General features: G+C 35.8%; 1 protein-coding gene across 5 annotated transcripts in view; it reads left to right on the plus strand.

Annotated features, from left to right (window-relative positions):
- ASCC3 (activating signal cointegrator 1 complex subunit 3) overlaps nucleotides 1–12,042 on the plus strand; it is a 251,354-nt gene that overhangs the window by 66,799 nt on the left and 172,513 nt on the right. The gene's annotated exons all lie outside the window — the stretch shown is intronic.

The following is a 12,042-nucleotide window of genomic DNA, read 5'->3' on the forward strand; positions in this document are numbered from 1 at the left end:
ACAGTGATTATGTACACTGATATAAGTTCAGAATTCTTCAGTAAAAACCATCTTTGAGAAGTTGTAAGTTCCGTCTGCAAGTGATACGTTCCAAATAAATCCAAAATGCTGTAACAACATTGTTGCTAATATATTAAAATAACACTTACCTTCTTTTTTAAAGAAACAAACAAAAAAAAAAAAATCAACCAACCAAAAATAACCAGCAACAAGCAAAAATTGTAGGTTCCTGTTAATGGCTGATCTTACTGTTCCTCATTTGTCCTTGAAAAGTAAAGATATCAATAGGCTATACATTTGAACATTCATAGAAATGAATAAAATTTGTGGGGTTTTTGGCCCCTTAAATAGGCTTAAATAAATGGAGATTATTTTGTTTCAGCAGACACTTTTTGCCATATTTATTTCAGGCAAATCCTGTTTGTGACAGTGAAATACCGTTTTTCCAAAATTTTAAGATACTTCTATACTTGTTCTTGCATACAGTTCCATGTGATTACCCTTTCCCCTTTTGCCTGGTCCAAGAAACAGAAAAAAGAACTGGTTATATTATCAATATGAATGTTTATAAATGTAGTAATCATTGATCCAGATGAGTGATATTTTAGCAGTCTTATCTTGAGGTATTTAACAATTTTATGGTGAGTGGAGAGAAAAACCCTTCACATGGCAAGAATATATGTAAGTATGTAATTAATGATTAGGAGGACCACTCTAGCAGTTATCCAGTATGAAGCTGTGAATAGCAATTAGAAGATATATATGCATACATATTGGTACAAACAGTTACAACAATGTGTAACCAATAAATAGCAAACTAACATCAGTGAGTGACAGTAAAATCACTGGTAGTTTATCAGAGTGACTTTGCAACACCATCTACCTAAAATCTGAGTTTACAAAATTAAAAAAGTTTTGTAGGAACTTTTAGTAATTGAAATTATTTAGATACACCAAATTACCATTTTAGATTGCTTCCTGTTTTCACAGTACTTTTCAGCTAGGGCACATAATCAAGTAGATCATAGTTTTAATAGAGAGAGAGATAATGTGTAATCACTGCTGAAACTGAAAGTGACAGTAGAAAAGCCTGCTCTGAATGTAAAGACAAAGCTGGATGAACAGAATGAATGTAGAATGGAAAAGTGCTATTTATGCTTGCTCTTCTAGTCAGCAATATAATTCCTACAATCTCACCTCATTATTTGTACTCTGCTTATATCCAGCAAAAAAAGTAAGGGAACAAAAGAAAGAAAAAATATTTCAGGCTTTATTAAAAAATTTATATGGGAAATAGTTTAGAAAGATGAATTTTTTTACCCTAGTAATGGGAATTTACAGAGTATTAACTTAGAGAAACTTAGTAACTTCAGTGTAGGAAGACTGTCTGGTTCATCAGGCTCTTTTATTTCATCCAGCATGCCACTACTAGCATAATTCTTAATTTTGTTGTGGAGAAGAGGCTAAAGCAGATTGATGTATATAAATCAAGAAGAAATAGAAAAGGGAGGATGTGGATAAAATTTTTTTTTCCCCCTGCCATGGACTCATTTCATTGCTTTGAAATTAGCTTTTTTTGCCTGAAATTTACCTTAAAGGGATTTTTACAGTTTCCTATGTATGTCGTAGTATAGAAACACTAATCTGAAGTGTATTTGTAGTTTCAAAACCTTTGGGGAGAGTGGAGGTGAAAGAGAAATGGTCTCCAGTAGAGGTAAAATTTGGAAGCTATTGTATTTGTGACCCAAAACTCAGTTCCTACTTTTTCAAAGAAACTATAGTTAAAGTGTTGATAAATTTCAGTTTTGCTTGTGCTCAATTTTGTGCCTTTGGTCTTCAAAACATTGGAAAGCTTAAAAGGAAAAAAATATAAAGGCTAAAATTCTGGGACAGTAAAATAAAAATTTTTTGTTTTTTCTTGTTTGTCGTATCTAGTCAGTCTTATGATTATTCGGAAATGTAGAAGGTGAGGATGAGAGATGATGCCAATCCAAGAGTTACCAGTGTAATTGCTACTACTTTTAATGAAGATTCTGAAGCCCAGCAGTTATGGGGTCGGCTATCTGTCTCTGCCCTCATACACGCTCAGGATGGTTCTTGCACGCTGGGCTTCAAAGTATGAGACTGGACGCTAGGTTTTTTCGGTCTTCAGAATTGTTTATTATTTCTTTTCTATAAAGTCCTTTCTCTGCCTGAAGGATCTGACCAGCACGGCAGCCAAAGGCACTCTGTCCACCCCCAAGGCGGCCGTATCTTTTATAACAAAAACGACGTATATCACATTTACCTTTTGTCCCCAATACCTATCATCTTCGTCACTAACTACACTCTCATCTCAGACTAATCCCCAAATGCCAACACCACTCTAGAAGATGGAAGACAGGAAGAAGAAAGAAGAGCCTGGTGGCACACCCTGATTCCTCCATCTTGTCTCTGCAACCCCCCTGTACCAAAACCCCAAAATTTGTGATTCACTCTATAATGATATCTTCTCTTCACCATTTACACCCAAGTGATTCTCGCAGGTTCCATTTCTTCATACATCGGTGGCACATCTCTAGATGGATCAAAATCAAGCCACCAAGTTCTTTTGGCAACATTCCAAGACTCCCGAGCCCCCCAAGGGTTCTCTCGGTAGCTCTGGACATCAGGAGTGATGTGCTGAGCTCCCACAAGCAGTGTGCAGTGTTTTATTGCTGCATGACGAAGTGCACAGCAAATATGTAGCATGCTAGAAACTGAGGAAGGAGCACTTGCTTGTGCTGGATCTTGCTTATTGTTCTGCACATATACTGTTTTCTATCAAAACTCGTGAGCTTTCTTTGCTCAACTAGGCACTTTAAACCACTTCATCCATGCAGGTTTCTTTCACCATTTTTTAACCCTGTATTAAATTGATTCTTGCTACAAAACTTCATTTTACTTGTCAGCCTCTCTAATTCGCACATTTCTCAGAAACGAATACTCTGATAGGTGTTGCTGCTTTCTTTATCGTTTCAGATTTGCTTTGCCAGTCATTGCTCTGTTTTCTAGCCTTTAGTAGTGTAAGTAATGAAGTACCTTTGTTTAACAGAAAAGCAGTTTTTCCTGTAAGAATTAATGCTACAGCAGGTAGATGCATGCACACAATTTATATGTGCAGGGACAGTATGTATCATACATATACTGTGTAAGGCAGTAAAAGGCAGAGAGTAGGGTCATCAGCTGAAGTAGATGCTGGTATTTCAGGCTGGATAACATTTTCACAAGATCTCCACTGGTACTTCTAGGCAACTGAAGGCCTGATAAATATCTCCTGTGACAGTTGTCTTCTGCCTCTTTTCTGAGCAGTTGCATTTTCACCATCTTTATTTTTGTCCTCAGGTGAATCAAATCAGTCACGATGAAAGAAGTAAAAATAAGGTGATTGTCAGGTATTAGTTAGAAGTAGTGCTTAAGTGACAATCCTGATCATTTTCTGCTTCCTTTCCATCCTGCTTGCTTCATTCTTCATACTTTGCCAGTGTATATTTAAAGATATGTGTTTTGTAATTTATTATATGTAGCTCTAGTGGTTATCCTGATGAGGAAACATTGCTTTATCTGACAAATTGGTAACTGTCTCCCTTCTCAGGAATGCACCCTTAATGTACAGTGGGAACTACCTCTATTATTTTTTCTACAAATATTTTTTAAGGATATAAACACTATCAAAAAAAAGGTAACAAGGAATTTAATTTTTCATTCCCTTTATGGTGGAATAAAATATTTTAAATATTTTTGAAAATTCCAATTAAAAAGGTCTATAGCACATTTTTCCAGCAGGAACTCTCTCTATGCTTTACATGGTGTCATTTATACCCATCCAGAAGGTAGCCATGTTTCTTGCTGCTCCATACTTCTATGCTATTATCCATTATATGATTTTACTTCCAATGCTATTATTGAATATTCATTAACATTACAATGGTTCCAACACACTTCATGAGCTTTTAAAATAAGTTATTTCTGATTTTATCAATAATGAAATTGACTTAAAAAGAAAAATGAAAATAGTTTTTATTGACTCTTCAGTCAGTTTTCCAACCTGCTCCCCACATCTTATGCACTGAAAGCCACAGTTAGAAGTTTAACGTGTTGGATGTGTGTTACAACTCTGAGACAATTTCCCTTCATAGAAACATAGAATGGCTTGACCTTGCATTTGCAACAAATACAATGTAGTTATAGTTACCTTTTGAAAGTTTGGAGAATACAGATGGAATTGGAGCAGTATAGATTTATAAGGTAATCACCAAGTCTGAAAGCAGTGCCTGGCCCTGGGCACAGTGTATTGTAAGCTGATGGATGAGTGGCATCATCTTGTGCAAAACAGTGGTAGCCTCTACAGACTGCAGAAATGCCTTCTGGCCTTAACACAAAGTTAGTGGGCATCAAAAAATTTAGAAGATAATTTCTTTTTAATGTTTTATGCCTACATAGCATAAAACAAAGTTAAGATCCTTAGCATAACATAGTAAAAGCTTATCAAGGATTCTTCCACCTTTATAAACTTTAAAAATAGTTTTTGAAAATTACCCTTTTAAATATATTTTATTTTCTTTTTAAGGAAAGTTATTTTGATGTTTTATTGCATCTTCAGTTAGTATGAATGTTTCTCACCTTTAAATTGGTACCTCAGCAGTTTTGTATTAGATGTGTGTTGGTATAATCATTATCAACAGCCTGCATTCGCATTCAAATAAGTACATATAAGTGAGACTCACATTTTGAAGTTGAAATTAAGTTTTCTATAATGTTTTTGCTTTATTTTGTGCTTCAGACCTGCAGTTACAAGCAAAATTACTTTTATTGTTCTTAGATCTCTTCTTTTGCTTTGAGAAGTGCCTGTCATGAACCTTGTTACAGAAATGTGTTATTGTTAAGACCAGATCATAAGTGCTTTCTGTGTTGCTAAAATTATGTAGTAGTTAGAAACAAATCTGGTCAAATTTTGAAAGCAGGCTAATTTCCCCAGCATATAAATCTCTATGTATCTCTGTTCCTTCATTCTCATATTGTTGGAGTTAAAGGGATTCAGACAGCAGGAAAAAGAAATTCACTGTCTTTTAACTAAATGTTATGAGAAAATTAATGAAACTGTAATTGTCTGAATAGTTCTGATTCTGCCACTTCTGAGCTATTTAATAATTTTTTAAACTCTATAGGAATATAGATTTTTTTTTTTTTAAAGAAAAGTATTTCTATTTTTGTTATAGTTCTTCTTGATCAAAAAATTAATTATACAGAAAGCAAGGTCATTCATTTAAAACATGTTATTGGATTTTCTGTAACATTTACATAGTACTCAGGTACCTATAGGTTCACAGAAAGAGTTGTATACATTTACTGAACTTCAAGGCTCTGCATGTCAACATGGGCCTGAAAGATGTCACAGAAACAGACATCTCCAAGACTGCTAGGCTTCTGCTGGACTCCACATATCTCTATCTTTTTTCTGTCACAGATTTGATAAACATTAATTTCATTTCTGATTAAAGAAGGGGATATCAGAATCAAATCAGAAGCTCCATCTCACCTTAGTCTGCTTTCAACCTAATGTGCTTCTACAACATTCTTCCTTAATGAAAGCACAAAATGGGAAAACTATAGGAGCATTCACCCATTTAAAACAAAAAGAACTAAAAAAACCCCCAAACACATAAGAGCAAACAAACAAAAATACTCCCTCATTCTTTATGAACTCTAAAAATTCCATAATGTCCAAGAAATTTAATTCAAAGTTTACATTTTTTGCTGTCATGTCTGAGTACTGAAGAAAGTCCTGCTAAACCTGACTTGCACCACCATTTAGAAAATGGGCAGCTGGCTGTTATATTTGTTCTCTTCCTATCAACCTGTATAAACTAAAGTCACATTGCTTTCAGAGTTGATTCTTAACATTGGTCACAGTTGATATGAACGCTATCTTCACATTTTGCTACGAAACCATCTAAACCATCGGTTTAGAAAAGATACCGCTTTAATTTGCCAAGTTCAAAAATGTGAATGATTTCCAGGCATCCAGGTAAGAGCAGAAGGAGGGGAGGAGGTGCTCCAGGCGCTGGAGCAGAGGTTCCTTCACAGCCCTTTGAAGGCTGTGGTGGAGCTTACGTCCACCCTGCAGCTCTTAGAGGATCCCACACTGCAAGAGGTCGATGGTGCTGTACAGGAAAAAGTGGTGCGTGGAGAGTTCATGCAGGAACAGGCACCTGGCAGGAATTGTGCCTGTGGAAAGGACCCATGTTGGAGCAGTTTGTGAAGGTGTATCCTGTGGTAGGGATGCACAGCAGAGTGGGGAAAAACTGTGAGGAAGGAACGTGTGAGATGAAGTTATGGAATGACTATAACCTCCATCCCTGAGTTGTAGAGAACTTTGGAACAAAGCAGTGAAGTTGAGCCTGGGAGGAGGGGGACAAGCAGGAAGAGATTTTTAGGTATTGTCTTTGTTTCCTCACTATTGTACTCTGTTTGTAGTTTGTAATAATTTTTTCCAAGTCTGTTTTGCCCATGACAGCAATTGGTATATGACCTCCCAGTCTTTTATCTTGACTCGTACACTCTTCCATCTTACTTTCTCTCCCTGTCCAGGAAAGGAGGGGAAGTGAGAGTGGTTGGGTGGCATCTGCCAGCTGCAGTGGCTGACCTACCACAGTTAATTCTAGCTCAGTCGGTTTTAGTTTGGGATTTTTTTAAAATACATGTACTGCTTTCATTGGTGATTTAATTTTGGCATTTAAAATCCAGGTGAATTTTGTTTATTGCAAATGTGATTAGCTGGTTATTTTTCTATTTAACTTTACCCAGATGTTTATACTTGAAATAAGAGTAATTTAGAGCAAGCGGGCAATTCTTATTGGAGAGCACGAGTAATCCAACAGTATTGGTGGTGTCTTTGTAAGCAGTAGTGTTGTAAATGAAAAGAATTTGTGTAAGCTGCATTTGCATTGGCAAATACATTTGTCTGATTACTGAAGAGAATGCTTTTCTTGACAAGAGGAAATAGCCTGAAGGACCGAGTGTATTTTGACCTCTCAAAGATTAGCTGATTAATTCTACTTGTGATGGCAAGGCAGAAGTGAGAAGTGAAGCAGAGACCACGAAAGCATCAGAGCTGAATAGGGCAAGTAGTTTTGAGAACAACAAATGGCATCAGGACCTCTGAGTAATATGGATGGTCACTCTGATAGATTCTGTCAGCCAATAGACTCTGATATTAAGTCATGAAGGCTTTATTCCCTATTGGAATCTGATACTAATAAAATGGAATAATGCTTTTTTCTCAAGTTCTTAAGTGCAATATAAAACTAATCAAGTCCAAAACTATTTGAAGCAAAAGAGGGCTATAAAGTTGAGGTGCCTGCTGTTTCATCTACAGCTTTATTTTTCTCATATACTGTTTCTCATTTCCTGCACTTTAATAGGGTATAGAGATGCTTCTAAGTAAAAGCAAATAGTGAAGTTGATTCCTGCTACTTTTCCTGTGTACATTTTATTAAATTTGAGAGAATTATATTCTATGCACTCTATTCTGCAATGTATGTGCTTCTCACTTCATGGATATACAAAGCCCACTATTAGAGGCTGAATATGGATATACTGTTACTTTTCTTATTCATATAGTAAGTGCATGAGATGAGTGGTTCTTTACAGTAATAAAGATGATGTAATCTTGACATGCATATCACACTCATTCAAAAATATTTCAGTTTATGAGCAAGAATAATGAATGTTTTTAATTCAGAATATCGACAGCTCTTCTCCCATAATAGTAATTCACAGGATATTGTATTGTACTGCATTTTAACAGAAATAACTGTAGAACATGGCTTTTTTAAAAGGTTGATTTGTCAATTGCTATCCCATTTGTATTACTACAGCATTTTGTGAAAATTATATTAAGAAATTCACTGAAAAATGGTGTAGAATCTAAAGTGTACAATCTTAAGTGTCTTTGAAGCAAGATAGTACTATTTTATTTTCATGTCTATTGGTGCATTGTCCCTATCTAATCTCCTTTTTGCTTATTCTGTATATTTTGTCCATCCCTGTGAGCACTTACTCTGATGTTAGTCTTCTCCAAGTGGCCTTAATCTCCTATTGCATGCCATTGGTTTTTTACTTGGAGTAGTTGCAAACATCTGTATTACTGTTGACTTTAGATGCCAGTCTATTTCCTTCCAGGAACAAAATGATGCTTTGGATATGTTAGATGCAATAAAATCTAGAAATCTCTTTTGGTATGAGGAGTTAAACTTTCATGAAGTGGCCTTCAGAAGTGATCCAGGGATTATAAAGCTCACAGATACTGAAAAACCCTCTGCTTTTCAAGTTGTTCATTTCAAAACCAGAGTTTAACCTGGTTAATAATCTCTCTTCCAGTATGCCTAGAATGTAAAGTAGTGCTGGATTCTAGGCACACCCCTGGTTTCAATAGCAGAATATCCTCTTTTGATCAAAATTTGGACTGGGACAGAAAGATATCAAAATTTAATTTAAAAGAAAGAAAGAAAGAAGAAGGGACTTGCCTCTATTTTGAGAGAACTTCCTGAATATTCCTTAGTACAACCTTGCTGAAAGAAAAATTTTTTCTTCTGAATTTTCAAAGTTACGCACAATCTAAAAAAAGTCTTTCTTTCTCTAAATGAGATTAAGCCTTACCTTTCAAATGAAAAAAATATTTATACTGAAATATTTAGAACAAAGTCCTTGCTAAAGTGGAGGTCTGAGTCAAGAAGGATCAAAATCTTTTTTATATAGTAGGATTTCTGTGTCCCAAAGTCCACTTCACACTGTTGTTTCCATATGTACTTCCATTGTTTCAGAAGTTCTCATGGTGTGCAAAATAAAATTTTTTTACCTGATGCATGGGTCATGCTATCTTCAGGGAAGAGTGTGTTTAAAAAATTTACTATCCAGGATATCTTTGGGGCAAGGAGGCTTGATGGCATGCCACAGACTGTTGCATTTTTTTTTTTCTGTCTCACTTTTAATCATTTTTTTCCTGTAAATATTAATTGTAATTCTGAATAAGTGATTAGTTCTGAAAGCAAGATAATTAAAATATTATCAGAAGGGATGTGTCTTTGTACATCTGCAAGATCTGAAATGCTGTGGAATGTTTTAAAGTTTTGATCTTGGCAGTCTCTTCACCAGTAAGCAGTGTACACTCCCAGCTGATAGCAGTCACACTCAGGTTTGTGACCAGTAACACTCAAGTCCTCAGCTGGGCTAAATTCATTCTTTTCACCTTCTGGAGGGATAAAATGGAATCCTGAAAGTGTTTCAATGGATAAGCAGAAGGAAGAAAAGTTAAAGTTACTCTCTTCAGAGATGCAAAATAGGAAATAACAGAAGGGAAATGAAGACATAACCTGGATTAGATGAATCTGCACTTACTGCAGTCTGCGGCTGAGGAAAATCCTTATATTTAAAGCCCACTCCCTTCCAGGCTGGGCTCATTTCTGTGATGCTGATATGCCCATCTACCTCTCCTCAAGAACGAGATTCCAGTTTTTTAGCACTGTAGTGTTATTTCCTGACCTTTAAAGACAAGGAAGGAAATCTTCTGTGGGTGCCATTTATATGAAGAATGTGGTTTTCCCAGTTTTCTTACTTCCTTACACCAGCTTGGGCAAATAGTAAAGCAGGTGAAAAATATTGATGGTAAACAGCAGAGAGGGAACTTTGGGCCTCTGGTGTTAATTCTTTGACTGAACTCTTTAACCCTCAGAAATAAAGGCAGTAAACTCTGACATCACCTGTAGGATTCTTGATTGTCTCTGCTGCTGAAATCTATTAGAAAATAAATGAAGTTAGACTTGTATAAGAGATTGTTGGATATTTTTCCAGTGGGTTCAGTTAATACGCTTGTTGCTTGGTTGAAATGTTGTCTGCATTGTTTTTGTTGTTTTGTTGCTGGAACAACTACATTGCTTTCTCAGGCTGATGTTATCATTCTATGCTTTGAGCACAGTACTTCCTTTTTTTTTTTGGCATCAGTCTTCCAGTATCCTAGTGAAATTGTTGGAAGCCCTTCTGATTTATGACTCTTCCATTAATATATGTGTCTATGACAGCTAAGATTTTGCCAGTGGGGCGAAGTACTTATACATCATCAAACAGTAGCAATTTGAATAAAAAATAGTAGTCCTTTATAAGGAACTGAAGGTGCTGTCTGTGACCTAAATTAGCTTCTGCATTTATGACAGATTTCACTAAAATCAGTCTTCCATGCTTCAGAAATTAGAATCACTACTCTTCAGACATGCATTTACATTTTATTTGAAATTATTTACTTTTGTAATAGACAGATACAGTTGTTTATTTTGCTAACATGCCTACTTGCTTGTTGTAATTGCATAATCTGTAGAATTTTAGTGCAGGCTTTGAGAAACCTACTTTGTGATTAATAATCAAATGTCACATACTATGATAAAGTGTGTAATTGACTGGCATTCTTTGCTATGACTCACTTGGCTAAAATCTCTGTTTTGATTGGGCAGAAAGGTGGGAGGTAATTTTTGGTTTAGCAGTAAAAACCTAGTTGAAACGAGGCCAGATAAAATTACAGACATTTTGAACAACAGGAAAAAATTTAGTTTATGTATTCTGTAGTTATAGGATATAAGGTGGAGTTGTTTTGTGATTGCATTCTTGGTAGTGTGTTCCCTTTTATTGGAAATAATTGTATTCATACTTGACTTGGCTACTAGAAGTTTTTGTAAACTTCTTTAAAATGAGAAGTTTTGAGTGTTTTTCTTTTTTTTTTCCCCTTTAAGTAATAAAGTAATATTTGGCATTGTACTTCAGCACATAAATGTACAAATACAAATACTCAATTTGGATGAAGAGCCCTTGCTACAAGGATATACTCTTCGTTTTTTCCTTTTCCTCTCCAGTGGGCACATTTTTTCATTACTTTAGGCTTTATCAGAGCATATTCAGTTTTAATATATCTGTACTTTATGCACTTACATAAATCACTGTCTCTGAAGAGATTTCATATTAAAATTTGTGCTGGTTTTGGCTGGGATAGAGTTAATTTTCTTTGTAACGGATAGTATGGACTGTGGTTTGCATTTTTGCTGGATACAATGTAAATGACAGAGGGGTGTTTTGGTATTGCTGAGCAGCACTTTCAGAGAGTCGAGGCCTTTTCTGCCTTTTTCCCCACCCCACCAGCAAGAGTACTGGGGGTGCACAGGGAATTGGAGGGGGACACAGCTGGGACAACTGATCCCAACTGACCACAGGGATATCCCATACCACAGGGCTTCCTCCACGGAGCTGGAGGAATTGGAGGGGGGGCCATTCAAAGGGACCATTTGTATCCCCAAGTCACTGTTACACATGATGGGTCCCCTGATCACCTGCTGCCAATGGGAAGTGGTGAATGAATTCCTTGTTCTGCTTTGAATTCCTTGTGTGCACAGCTTGTGCTTTAGCTATTAAACCCTGTATCTCAAGCCTCACTTTTACCTCATCCCAGCAGAGGGGACTGCACAAGTGGCTGTGTGGGGCTCAGTTGCTGGCTGGGATTAAGCCAAGACACAATGGAACTGAAAAGGACTATCATAAAAACATAAAAAACAAACAAACAAAAAAAGATTTATGGTTTGGAAACGCCATTGTTCCAGACTGCGGGAATGCTGTTGCTCTTTGGTTGTATGGCTAAGACCAACAGTGTCACCTACAGGTGAATCAAGTAGATTTCTTAATTTTTCAAGTGGAGATATCAGACACACAAGATAAGTTAGTTATTAAAAATGGGAAGATCTGATTTAATAGCTTTCCAGTTAATATAGTAAATAAATTTTCTTGCTTATTATTATTATGAAATTAAGTGCAAATACATAATTCAAAATATTTTGTAAGCAGTACTAGCTAAAAAAATTGAAATAATTTTTTAATGTGTATAGAAATGATTATTGGTAATATTCTGCCTATTTGCTATTTAAAGTCAAATTACACTGAAAATGCATGTAATTTGTGACATTAAAGTACATTTAGTGTCTATTTTTA

Source organism: Haemorhous mexicanus, chromosome 3, assembly GCF_027477595.1.
Source record: "Haemorhous mexicanus isolate bHaeMex1 chromosome 3, bHaeMex1.pri, whole genome shotgun sequence".
NCBI classification, from domain to species: Eukaryota; Metazoa; Chordata; class Aves; order Passeriformes; family Fringillidae; genus Haemorhous; species Haemorhous mexicanus.